The 12,089-nt window shown below is 40.1% G+C and overlaps 1 protein-coding gene across 1 annotated transcript in view; it reads left to right on the forward strand.

Moving 5' to 3' along the window:
- fam83c (family with sequence similarity 83 member C) overlaps window positions 1–12,089 on the forward strand; it is a 40,363-nt gene that overhangs the window by 3,353 nt on the left and 24,921 nt on the right. The window lies entirely within an intron of this gene.

Consider the following 12,089-nt stretch of genomic DNA (forward strand, 5'->3'; position numbering starts at 1 on the left):
GACACTGATACCCACAACTCCACTATTGTGCCTTTCATCCAGAGCCACCATGTTTGTGTCCCATTTCTAGAGTCGTGGCAGACCACCAAAAGCAGATATTTGCACTGAACACACAGAAGAACGTGACCATGCTTTCACTGGGAATGATCAAACAAGTATGTCACGTTAGATGACACAGCCAAGCTAAAAAAAAGAAATGAAACAACTAGTTCATTGGAAAGGTGCAGGCTAAGTGTAACATGCTGTCTGAAATGCAACAGATAACTCAAATAAAAATGCAGTATGTTTGCATACTCGCTATGAGGCACAGTAATGATGCACAACACAACATTTTTGCCAGTTTCTTATACGCTGGGTTTTACTGCTTCTTTTTAGGTACCAACACAGATATTCAAATGTCATCCGGACTTAAAACTTAAGTCCTTAAATCACACAATTTAAAGTTTAAAGATCAAATCAACAATTTCAGTCCTCAAATTACACTTTTAACTTTATGGAATGAGAATGAAAAAAACAAAGACTTAAACTGGCACTGCTCTTTTGGAACTAAACCTCTGCTAATGTATTTATACATACCACCAGTATTTACACCCAATATAGACTAATATTTACATACCTTACAGGCTTCATGGGCTTATATTTACAGATTACCTAAGACCATACTTACAGCTGTTATAGCCCGATATATACAGCTGTTATAGGCCAAAATTTACAGCCTCTATGGGCATATACTTACTATTGATAAAGGCCAATATTCACAGCTGTTATTAGCCGATATATATACAGCTATTAAAGGCCAATATTCGATGCCTCCTTGGGCTAATATTAATGCATGATATTGGCCCATATGTACAGCTTTTATTGGCCAATATTTACAGCCTCTGTGGGCAAATGTTTCCAGATGATATTAGCCAATATTTACAGCTGTTATAGGCCCATTTTTTTAGCTGCTATAGACCCATGTTTACAGCCTTTATATGCCCATGTTTGCATCTTTTATAGGCCCATATTCAGCTTTTATAGGCCAGTTTTGATAGTCGATATAGGCCAGTGTTTACAGCTGTTATATACCCATATTTCCAGCTGATAAAGGTCAGTGTTTACAGCCGGTTTACTTGTTGAAAATATCTGCAGAAATATTTACAACTGCTAACACCCATAAATAACTTTCAAAGCCATTATATACTAATACAGATATTATGTTGATAGTATCGTTCATCCCTTCAACCCAGTAACATTGATAGATAGCACTGACAGCATTTCAAAAGATCAGTGCTTGAGTGTTGAGTGGTCTGTCCCTTGAGGGTTACCGTAGCTATCAAAAAGCACTTGTTGTTGCTGTAATCTTAGCTCACTGAGCTTGTACAGGAGTATGTATTTTATTTTGTATTTTGTTTAAGTTTGTTTAGTTAGAAAAATTTGGAAAGCTTGGTTACACATTCAGAACTAAATGAGGTGAAATATTGTAGCCTAAACCAGTGTGCACTGTCCATGAGTTAAGAGACATGTCTAGAATACTACTCTACTTACTAGAATGACTACATCAAGCACTCCAGTATTCATATCCCTCCCTAACGATTGATAAGATTTGAACTTAGTCTCCGAGGAACATCCGTTATTCTTAAACACAATCAGAGCCTTTCAGTGGGAAAAACAAACAACTTAATAAGACATTCTTTAATAGGGAGCATTTTCCAGCAGCCGTTACTACCTGTTTTGCAGCTCCAGGCTGAAACCATTTACTTGAGCTATTAAAACTCTTGCAGTACCCATGAGTCATTTAGAGTCCAACATGTAAAAACAGGGCTCAGGTTTACAAATAAGAAAACAACTTTTTACATGTGTTGGCAGGGGATTATGAAACAAAACGGTATGAGCCAAAACCACATGGTGACATTGGTCTGAAAAACATCATGACAGAGACTTCCTCTGCAGTCAGCTGATTGTTTTTTTTTTTGTTTTCCATCCTCCCCACCTGAGCCCATCAGTTCCTCCCTCTAGTGGTTTCCGCTCGGTTTGCTTACAAACAAATGCAGCAGGTCTGAATCTGCCCGCCCTCCTGTCGTGTTTGATCAGCTCTTATCTCCTGTGAGCGCCGAGGCTGACCGCCGGCAGACCGCTCTGTCATTCATTTAACAGACTGACCTCGCTCACAGGTGGGGAAAGTTTGTCTCTCTAATCAGCAGCTTAATAGTGGGAGGGATGACCACAGACAGATAATGAGACTAGAGATGGAGCTCTTCATTCAAGACTCCCTAACAGAAAAACACCACACCATGTTGTTTTCTCTGTCAGACTTTAGTTTCTCTGTAATTACTTTTTATTTTTACCTCTCTGAGGTATTTTGAATCTTTAGTCTCACAGTACCAAGTTTTACACTTCTAGGAAAAATCAAACAATGCCAACTCTATGGCAACAAAAATGAAGTCCTAGGAACCCAGTGCTGGGTAATTTTTGTTTTTTTATTACCAGCTAAAACCACTGCCCTTGGTTATATGCCTCTGTAATTTAAACACAGCCAGTGAAAGCAGAGTGGTGGATCAAAAAGAAGGGCTGCCCGGCTGTATTTCTTGTTTTGAACTGAGGACTGATCAAGAGAAGCGGCTCCAGATAAGGCATGTTTAAGAAACAGAAAACCAACATTTTTTTCATTCATAAATTTCTCATAACAAAGGAGAAGTGCACTTAAAGGGGCGTCATGTGCTCTGGATTGGTGCTAGAGCGCTACGCACACCATAGGCACTAATGCAACCTCACTCCATCAGAGATGCAGGATTCTGAACCTGATAACAAGCTGGATTATCCCTCTCCTCTTTAGCATGGCATCCATGGCCTCCAAAAAGAATTTCAAATTTTTACATCATCTGACCACAGAACAGTTTTCCATTTTGCCTCAGTCCATTTTAACTGAGCTTTGGCCCAGATAAGATGTCTGCGTTTCTGGATCCTGTTCACATCTGGCTTCTTCTTTACATGATAAAGCTTTTACGGTCATGTGTGGATGGTACAGCTGACTGTGTTGCTAGACAATGATTCCTGAGAGTGTTCCTGAGCCCATGCAGTGATTTCTAGTACAGAATCATATCTGCTTTCAATGTAGTGCCACCTGAAGGTCCAAAGATCACCAGCATTCAATACTGACCTTCAGCCTTTCCCCCTGTGCACAGAGATTTCTCCAGATTCTCTGAATCTTTCACTGCTATCATGGACTGTAGATGGTAGGATACTTGAGTTATTTGCAGTTTGACTCTGAGGAACATTTACCTGAAATTTCTCCACAATTTTTAGAAGCTGTTCTGTTCTGCAGATTGTTGAACCTCTTTTCATCTTTACTTCTGAGAGACTCTGCCTCTCTAAAATGCTCCTTTTAAGCCCGTTCATGTTACTGACCAGTTTCCAATTAACCTAAATAGTTTTAAAATGCTCCTCTAGTCTCTAGTTTTTCATTAGTGCTCAAATTACATTTCATTACCACTTACTTTTCCAGCCTTCTGTTGCCCTTTCCCTACTTTTTTGAAATGTGTTGTGACCATCAAATTCAAAATGAGCTAATATTTTTCTGAAATAGGTCAAATGCTCAGTTTCATGTTGTTTATTTCTATTGTGAATAAAATATGGGTTTGTGAGATTTGGAAATCATTGCACTTTTTATTTACACTTTACATGGTGCCCCAATTTTTTTTAAATTAGTGTCTCAAGGAGGCCAATCATGAGTCCTGAACATTTTGAATGAGGCTCCAAACGTAAAACAACTACCCGACTGTCTACTTCTATACTCCTCTCTTTGCTCTTCAGACATGTGATGTTCTGTTCATAAAATAAGGTCTGCATCATATCATCTAAAATGAGCCTAAAATATCAGCATATTTTATCTGCAAAAATCCAGTATTGTGCATCCCAACTTGCAGGTATCCTATGTCAGGAATTTTTCTCTTCCAAACTTTTGAGCTTCTTTCTATGATTATTGTTCGTCATTTTTACAAGCCTGACAGTCAGTTTGTGCCGTGCTGTTTCACATCTCTGCAGTGATTCTGTCACATATTGTAGTTTTTCTACACTTGCAGTTGTTTTAGCAACATATTAGCCTCATTCTAACAGTCTTTGGCCTACTGTGCATCCTTTTTGTATGTTTTTACATATTTTTGAGTTTATTTGTTGTCAGAAAAAAAGAAACATGCTTGGCAATGAAAAGCCTCATAGATATTTGCATCAGTAAAGGAAGCTTTTTGCTCGTAATGAGCCATCATCTGCAGAATATTCCTAAATGCGTGAATGTGACCTTAAATCTGGTCGCCGTGTCTCAAAAGAGTGTTGGCGAACCGTGTCCTGATCACTTCAGCGACCACATCACAGCTAAATAAGAGCTGCCGTGCTGTTGGCAGACAGTGGAGCACACGCTGCATGAGTCACTCTGCACAGACACTTCCTTGTTCTCAACGTGTAAATAGACGTGTTTTATATGCATGACGGCTGAGTCTGCTGCTGCTAAAAACTTAAAAACAGTGAGAAAATTCAAACCTGTTCTGTCCTGGAGACAGATCAGATACTAGCATGAATAGAGAAACGCACCAAAGTTTAGAGGCTGTTTTCTCCCTACAGAGCAGCAGCGTTGACCTCTTTCTCACGTGTTTGTGCTGAGTCAGCAGGTTTAAGATCAAATGACACTGAATGTAGATCATCAGTCAGTAGATCCTGTAGATAAAGAGCTTTCACCAGAGCTTCACGTGGTTCTCTCACTTCTCTTGGTTTAACTGGTGTCATTCAGGATTGTTTTATAGCAGTAGGAGCGATCTCGATGCTGAAAAGGAGACTTACAATAAGATTTAATGCTTCCTGCTGATGGGATATCAGCCCAACTTAGGCTCATTGCTTCTGCTGCTTTTCTGTCTCCTTTTATGAAAAATGAGCAGATATAAGTTGGCTCAGAGGTTTTTATAAGTATGTTTTTCATGGGCAGGCTGGTCTGTCTAAGTGCCTGTGGGCAGGAACATGTCAGTACATATGTCAGTGTTTGCACAGAGCCGTGTGTTCAAACACATTCTTGGTGCATATGTGTGAATACTAGCATTACATAACTCAGACCACATGGAGGACCCTGAAATTTCTAGACTTGATAGACTAAAATGTCTTCTTAAATGAGACCATTTGGGTTAATGCTGATTTAATGTCCACTTAGTAGCAAGGCTGCCCAAAGGGGGGGGTAAAGAGGAGAATATTGTGGAGCCAGTGGGGGGCTGAGGGAGGTCAGCAAAATCATGTTCCATTGAAAAGTTAAGCTGTGATAATATTTTAACCAGAATAATAACCAGTATTATCAAAGCAACAACTGTGATTTTTTATTCATATTATAGCTCATTATAGCCATTTTCATAATGTAAACCCCTTCTGATTAAACACAAAACCTTTTTATTAGTGATGTAGAGAATGTGGATTGGCAAATTGAAATAAGTTATTATGAAAGTAAGGTCTGAAGTGGCAAAAAATGGGCTAAAAGATGCAAAAATGACATTAATGATACTAAGATGGCTAAAGTTGGTGAAAGTTTTTAAACATGTGTTTTGCAACAAGCAAAAGTGGGAAAGAAGTGGCAGAAATAAGTCAAAAATGGCAGAAATGGACAAACACTTCTAAAAAGAAGTTGCAGGAATGGGCAAGAAGAGGCATAAAGAAGTGGAATGAATAGGCTTCAAGTTGCAAAAAACAAGGCAAAAATGGGCAAAGTTGCAAAAAATGGTGGCATCGATGGGCAAAGTGGGTACAAAGCGACAAAAAAATGGCGTAAAGTGGCAAAGCATGGGTGAAAAAGCGGTGAAAAAGGGCAAAACATGGCAAAATGTGGCAAAATGGGCAAAAGGTGGTAGAAATCTAAGAAAAACATCAGCAAAAATTGGTGAAAAACTGCAGAAATGGTCAAAAAATGTGAAAAGTAGGCAAATGTTTTATAAAAGATGTCAAACAGGAGACCCCCCAGGCAGAAAAAAGTTTAAAGAGGCATAAAAAAGAGGGAAAATGCAGTAAAAGAAATGTGTCCTTTATTGTTGTAAAGGGCAAAAACAGGATAAAACTGGAAATAAATTTCATAAAAGAGGTTAAAAATGGTTGAAAAAGCAGCAAAAAAATTGACATAAAGTGGGAAAAATGGACAGAAATGGCAATGGACAGTTAATATAGGCAAAAAAGTTGCAAAAAGCAGCAAAAATTGGTCAAAAGTGGCAAAAAGATGTGGCGATGTAGTTTAAATAGATCACAAATAAAGAATTTTGACTTCAGCACCCACTTTTCAGCTCTAACATGAAGTAACTAGCCGGGTTGCTAGCACCAATGCTACTGATCCAACACACATGCATTGACATCATCAATAAATCACACCTGGGGAGGCCCATCCTCTCAGACAGTTCTGTGGGCGGCCCTGACTCAGACCTTATGAAGGACCTTGAAGTTTAGGTGACAGTTTAGGTTAATGCAGATTTAATGTCCACTTAGTGGCATCTCTTATTGAAGTCTTTTCATCCTCCCTGAGGTATTGTGGGACTAATTGGATGAAACACTATTGAAAGAGGTTTTCCACATGCCAGCGCTGTTTATTAAATGTTTTTTTTCTGCCCATCAGCCTCCACGGTTGAGTCGTGGGGGTAATTAGGGGCATAACTGGGTTAGAGATTTCCTCACTGAGTATTTATCCTCTCATTAGGGCACACGTATCTCGTTTACTTTAACACTGTTCATTCAGCAGAACAGAGCAGAGTTTGTGTTTTTCATAATCTCATAAATCTAAAAAAAAAAATCCCATTAAAAGAGAAAAACAGAGCAGACTCTTGTTTTCTCCTGTGTGTGAAATACACTTTTGTAGGAATTTGTGCCACTTGGGTCAAAATTCACGCTCTAATTCTGAAGCTCATTAGGACTTAATGTCTAAACTTTATTAGTTTTAATCCTGTTAACATGCTGCAGTGTTGCTAATAAAGTTCTGCTTTTTCATATCCAAACTATCTGGCATACAGAGAAGCTTAATCCAGAGGGTTTTTTATATGTTAGAAAAAGTAATGAAGATGTGAAATAAAGTGTTTTCTATGTTGGTATGAGGAGGTATCAGGCGACATCAGGCTACAGGAGTTTTGATTAAATAATCCAGAAGAAATCAGATTTATGTCCTTTGCTCAGTACGGACCTTTGGCCCAGATTAGCTGCTGATTTGAGGAGTTTACAGGCTCACTGTTGACCTGTGCTGATGACGTTATCAGAGCAGACCTTGCTGCAGAGCAGCCGTAAACATGCTGACCACCTCAGCTCAGGTCAGACCAGATTCACCATGAGGCATGCTGATGCTCTGTGTTTAACAACTATGAAACCAGTCTGTCCCTACAGGAAGAACAGTACAGCACAGGCACTGACAGACAGTGTGTGCATGCAGATAAACAGTCAGAGATTCCTCAGAGATTTCTATTTGTTATCTTTGTCTCCATGATAATGTGTAACTTTAGGCTGTATGACTGCTGCATGAGGCTGATTCATCACTAGTTCCCATTATTAAAAAATGCTGCATGCATGTTTCTTGTCATCACCATTGCTGCATAAAACCACAATTCAGCTGCACATATAAACACAAAAATGCTTGTTATAGGTAAGATATCTTCTAAAATTAGTCATTTTTCATGGACACATTTATGTGTGCCCTGCTGACATGCAGGTTTCACCACACATAATGTGGTATAAAATGGCATGCTACCTCTGCTTATTTAGTAATCATGTTAAGTCATGTAAGTCATGTCTGGTACTGTAAAAATAATAATCTTGTTACTTGTGTTGCTTTATATTCTCCAATTTCCTATTGAATGGGAGCATGGAGAAAGCAAATCAGGCATCCCTTTAAATGCACGCTCACCTGCTGATTCAGGGGATGGATGCATTAGCGTGAGTCCACGGAGAAGGAAGAGGGAAACGGCAAGGTGGATCAAATTACTGCATCTTTAGATGTGTGGCGATATTCTGAACTCTACTTTGGATTTGTTTTACAAAAGGACAAGAATGTGACAGGGAAGTGTAAACTGAAACAACTCTCTACTGTTGTGAACTCTGCATTAAAATCTTTCCAAACACCTGCAGAGGCAGCAACACAAATCTAGAAAAGACCCCCTGAGTCTGAGCCAGGGTAGATAATCGATTAGACCGATACCCACCAGGCAGCCAAAGCTTGATTTTAAACAGCAGCAGCAGGTAACCACAAAAGCTGAGATAAAAAGGCCCTTTGGCAGCAGGTATCAGGAGGACATGCTACCTAATGTGACCTTGTTCTTGATGTATTTTCCTGTGAGATACTGTTTTGGTCTGATTTTCACCACTCTGACAGAGACTGTCTTTAGTTGACCTTGTTAACATGACTTGACTTAACATGACACATATTTGCTGCGCTGCGATCCGCCGACAAATCTCCCTCGCTAGTCAGAGCAGTTTCACTGCTCGCACTCCAGTTCAGCACCGGCGCGTCCCTGAAGCGCCACACTGGGGATATGCTGCAGGCCTGTTTTCAGTGCCAGCCGCTGCCAAACTGTGTCAGTCCCCATCGGTCAGAAAGCTCGAAAAAGGAAGTCAAAAACGCAAAGTATCTGGTACTTTCAAAACAAAACACAATACGCAGACTCCCGGTCATAAATCATCCCCATATCAACATCACGTCTCATCCTGCAGCGAGAGCAAAGGGTCACTAGGATGTCAGTGGGTCAGAGAGCTACAACAGCACCATCGATGAGGAAGAGTTTACTTTTGAGGAAATTTAGCCAACGTTTTTTTTTTTTTTTTGGCATAAAACCACAGATCCTTTAAGCAACATTAACCTTTTAACTTCCTTATGTACTCACCCATGGCATAAGCAATTATATCATGGACTCATGCTGTATGAACTCACAGTTTTCCCATGATCTCTGCCCACTGATCAGAGCCGCGTGTGTTGGCACAGCGCTCTAGACACGCTTCCAGTGGCCGGGGTCGCTTCCCTTTGGTCGCAGCAAAACCGTGGTGCTGTGGAGCACGGCGCAGACATTGTGTATAAAAATTGCGGGTAACTCCTCCCGGAGCACATTTTAGTGGTGTTTTAAATAATCATTTTCACGATGCATCACATCTGACTGTACGATGATGAACTCTGACCTCTCTGGTCTCTCAGTCTCTGTCACTGTTTGTGGCAGTAACGTGTTTCTATTTGACTGGTATCTTCTTATCATCGTGTAATTTTATTAATGCTTCAGGATGCTGAGGGCTTTTGAAAAATATGCTGCAGCAAAGATGTGAGGGTGCTGAATTTCAAACGAATCATTATTAAATATATAGCATGCACACATAGAATAGAGAAACAGAGCTCACCAAAATGGCGGTTGAATCGTAAAGCCTGTCGCTGCTCTTTAAAACTGTCAGGTCAATCAGTGAAGTTCGTGAAGTCCCCTGGTCTTCAGACACAGGCTGACCGCTGTCCTGTATGAGTGAGCCAAGCAGGAAATGCTTAAACTCAGAGTTCAGCATAGTTTCACCCGTGCAGTCTCTTTACTCTCTGTAGAAAAACTTTTTTATTTATTTAAACCTTTCATCACGACACTGCACCGCTACAACGCCTGCCATAATACCACAGTCAGTAGATGCGGGAAAACATAGGACGAATACCTAACAACATGACTGCATCACCTTTTGTCTCTTCCCTCATGATTTTCACACCTGTTGCATTATGACAATAGTGAAAACAAGTGCGTCGTGCTGCACAAATAACCAGCTGTGTAAAACACAGCAGGCTGTGGGACACAGCGCGATGTCCAGGCTTACACCATGGGCATGTACAGATACATATACAGCTACAACTGTCTGGAATTTCTTGTCATAACTAAAACAAGGTTCAGACAAACTCTTGGTCTGAGCCACACAAAACAACAAGACAGTGTTTCTGTTGCCAGTGTTTTGTTAATGTGGATGTGTGAAGGAGTTTGGCTGCAGTTTTGAGTGACTTATTTCTCTCCTGTGATCCTGTCCTATGGAAGAGAAAAGGTTTATTCAAATTTTGGGTCATTTTCAGCACTTTCAGCCATTAACATAACAGCTAATCATCGTTTTATAACGCCTGGAATCAAAGGTATTAAGGTGTTGGACAGTGTGGCCTCCACTTATTTAAGCGATGCTTTGATGGTGTCAATCATAAATATGTGGTCGTGTGATCCTAGTCTGACATGGTTTTAATTTCCAGTGACTTACAGTCACGTTCTGCTGTTTCTGGGTGTGTTCTGAGTAAATATCTGATGCTGATTCTCTGCCACTACTCTGAAAATGGGACACAAACAAAGCGACTCTGAATGAGCTGCACAATACTCGTCCAGTGACATTCAGCTAAGTTTACAGCATGCTGAGACATGCAGCTGTTGACATGTTAGAGTTGAAGTTGTTGGAGAGGTTGTCAGAATTTTCCATACTTCTACGTTTTTTCACTGTATTAAAATTTATTGTAGTATCAAACATAGGGACATCCTTGCAAAGCAGTTGCAAAGTTTAGAATCCAAGAAGACGAGGCTGATGTTTCAACATTTTTTGCCTTTATATCAATGCTGCATTAAATAGGTGTTTCTGGCTCTAGAAGTGGAGATGCTCAGCCAATAATTGAGTGATCTTTGGCTCCTGGCTGCTCCGGTAGCTATGTTTTCACTCACTTTAGTGAGATACTGAACCATGAAATTACTCCAGGAAGTGTCTTTGTGAGTGTTTACCTGGTGGAGGATTAGAGGGAGCTACCATCAGTGTTTCAACGTGTGTGTGATGGTGGAAGTGATTTGACTGTTTGAAAGACACTTAACAAGAACAGCTGATTTATTGTTTCCACAAAATATTCTCAGCAATATCAAGAGGTGGGCACAATCAGTTTATCAGTTAAAAAATGTAACTCTGTTTACCAGAAATCTACCAACAAAGAAATGAATGCAGAAAACCTTTATTGCTATGTTCAATTTAAAAACAAAATAGAGGAAATTCATAATGCAACAAAAAGGAGATTAAGCATGTTTAAAGGGATATTTCAGTATTTTTAAGTTGGGCCAAATGAGAAGTGGCATAAGCCTCCGGTGATTTTAGTGAGCACTGCTCCTTTAAAGGGGACATATGCAAAATTTTTTGAGGTTTTTCTAACAAAAATATGTGCCCCTGGCCTGTCCAAAATCCCCCAAGAACCAGAAAACTCCATTACCTCTTCCCCTCTAGTTCTCCACCTTTCAGAAAACGTGTGCTGAAACAAGTTGTTCTCAGATTTTACCCTCATGACCTTATGTGGGGAGTTAGCCCCACCCCCAGGATTGGTTGGCCCTCCTCGCCCCTGATCTTCCTCTCAGTTACAAGCTGAGATGCTGGATAGCTCAGTGGGTTACCCTGCTGACTTTGGTCTGGGAGATTGATGGTTTGAATCCCAGCCAGGTCCTTAACTTGGATAAAGGTGTCTGTAACATTGTAACATCAGGAGTGCCACATCCATTTCCTGAGAGGGGTGTGGTCAGGGGCGGAGTCAGACAGATCATCAACATTTAAAGCCACAGACACAATAACAGCTCATTCTGAGCAGGGCTGAAAAAGAGGAGTTTTTAGCCATACAAAAATCCTATACAAGAGTGTTTTTTCAGCATCAAACTTCACAGGCATGTTTTGGGGTCCTCTGAGATGTCTGAAACTCTGAAACTTGTATTAAAAGGGTAAAAGATGTCCCCTTTAAGAAGGACTTGCTGGTTGTACCAGCTAGGAATCTAGACTATACAGTGTAGCAGATGGGTGCAGTTTCTCTGTGGAATTTAGTGAGGTTTTGGATAAAATGGGCCACAAAAACATGTTTGAAGGCCTCTGGGTTTTTGTCACTACTTTGCAATACAGGCTTTGACTACCAGTTATGTGCTCTGTTATTACAAAATAGTGACAAAAACACAGAGGCTTTCTGGGAACAAAATAAAATGCATCAATCAAACCATCTGACGTATGACAATCATTAACAGTGTATTTGAGTGGTTTAGACAGTGTGCAAGTTTTTCTGTAATTTTTGGAAATTAAAAACTAAAATATACCCGACTTTGATGCCTTCGATT

The sequence above is a fragment of the Cheilinus undulatus genome, linkage group 3 (assembly GCF_018320785.1).
Source record: "Cheilinus undulatus linkage group 3, ASM1832078v1, whole genome shotgun sequence".
Taxonomy (NCBI): Eukaryota; Metazoa; Chordata; class Actinopteri; order Labriformes; family Labridae; genus Cheilinus; species Cheilinus undulatus.